The sequence below is a fragment of the Colobus angolensis genome, unplaced genomic scaffold (genome assembly GCF_000951035.1).
Source record: "Colobus angolensis palliatus isolate OR3802 unplaced genomic scaffold, Cang.pa_1.0 Scaffold599, whole genome shotgun sequence".
In the NCBI taxonomy this organism is placed as follows: Eukaryota; Metazoa; Chordata; class Mammalia; order Primates; family Cercopithecidae; genus Colobus; species Colobus angolensis.
Window position 1 is genome coordinate 152026 of NW_012119587.1, and position 2158 is coordinate 154183.

The following is a 2158-nucleotide window of genomic DNA, read 5'->3' on the forward strand; positions in this document are numbered from 1 at the left end:
AAGAAGGTGAGGGCTCTCCTCTCTGGACACAGAACACTGGAGAGATGTTGACTCTCCTACCTGGGTTTAGCGACACAGATACAATCACAGGTTCACACCTGCAAGAAAGTCTCAGACTGGATGGTGACTCTCATGCAAACTGTATAAAGCCCTAGAATAGTATAGAAACTGTCCTAACAGGGCCAAGCACACAGGTGAGATTATGACACTCCTATGCACACCCTGCCAACAGTAAAGATTGTCATACTCTCACATGAACACAGCCCACTGTGGAGATTCAGAACCTCACCCACAAACGCAGCTGAGAGTTGGAAAACGGAATCACATATGTGGATCTGGTCTACAGGTGAGCTGGTGACCCTCAGACCAAGATTCAGCACAGCTGTGAGCCTCTGACTCCATTAAGGAAACACAGTTCACAGGAGGGATTGAGGTTTCCATACACAGATCCAACCCACCTTTGTGATGGTGACTCATGTAATTAGACCCAACCTACAGAAGGTGTTGACTCTCCTACCTAGAACCAGGACATGTGTGGGATTCTTAATCTCTTCCCTAGACCTTCTTGCATGTGTGATTGTGACATACGCCTCTTCCCAGACCCACAGTAACTTAACCCTTCTGCCTGGGCCTTATGGATGGAATTCTGTCATATCACTGAACTCAGCATCTAGCTGATGTGAGCCTATACTTTTGTCTTAGCACTTTTCACAAAGGGATATGGCAAAGTGTGGCATATCACTGGCTCTAGTATCCAGGTGAATTGACTTTCTTCTACTGCTTGGTATATGCCCAAGAACAGATTGTGATATGTCACTGGGCCCAGCACCTAGGTCATGTGACTTTCCTCTCCTGCCTGGGCCCAGTGCTATCCTGCAAAGCTCCTGCTTGGGCCCTACCTACAAAGGTATTATAACATATCTCTTCATTCATCACCTGGCTGATATGACTCTCCTCTTCTGCCTGGACCCTGCCAAAAGGCGGGATTTTGACACATCACTGGGCCCAGCACCTAAGTGATGCTACTTTTCTGTTTTTCCCGGGCCTGGCATATTTTGGGTATTGTTACATATAGCTGGGCGCCATAGCTTTGGGATGAAATGCTCCTGACTGGGCCCTGCCCACAAGGGACCTTATAAAACATCTCTGCATCAATAACCTAAGGGATTTGTCTTCTCTTTTGCCTGCATCTTGCCCACAGGAAATGTGATATATCGCTGGACCCAGGCACCAGGTAATGTGTCTCTCCTTCCAAGGCTGTGCCCAGAGAGAGCATTGTGGCCTGTCACTAGGCTCAGCACCCAGGTAACATGACTGCTTCCTGTACTCTACTTTAAGGAGCGGATTGTTATCTATCTGTGGCTGAGCACCTCGGTAATATGACTCCTGCCTGGTTTCTGCCCTCAGGGAAGATTGTGACGTATCCTTGCCAAAAAACTATGTGATGTGACTCTGCTGCTCACTTCCTACCCACAAGTAAAATTATGCCATATATTTTGGCCAGCTCACATGTGTGTTGATGACTCTTTTTGTTGTTGTTGCTTGTTTTGAGATGGAGTCTTGCTCTGTTGCCCAAGCTGGAGTGCAGTTCAGTGATCCCGACCCTCTGCAGCCTCTGCCTCCCAGGTTCAAGCAATTCTTCCATTTCAGCCTCCCAAGAAGCTGGGATTACTGGCACCCGCAACCATGCCCAGCTAATTTTTGTATTTTTAGTAGAGATGGGGTTTCACCATTTTGGCCAGGCTGGTCTCACACTCCAGGCCTCAAGTGATCCACCCACTTCAGCCTCCCAAAGTGCTGGGATTACAGGTGTGAGCCACTGTGCCCAGCATGTGTTGATTACTCTCATACCTCAAATCAGCCAATAGAGAAGATGCTGTCTCCCACAGCTAGACCGAAAAAAATTAGTAGGATCCTGGATCCTTCCCTTTGTATGAAGGTCATAACAGATTACTTTTCTTTTACATATCTTACAAAGCCCTTGAGTGGTACAGAAAGTGTCATCACAGGGTGCAGTAAACAGGTGAAATTATCACCCTCACACATGGGCAGAGCCCATTGGAGAGGTCCTGAATTTCACAGTGAAGCCCACAGTGTGGATTGTGTCTGTCATATGTGAACATTCAACTGTAGTTTGAATGCTGACTCATTTCTAATT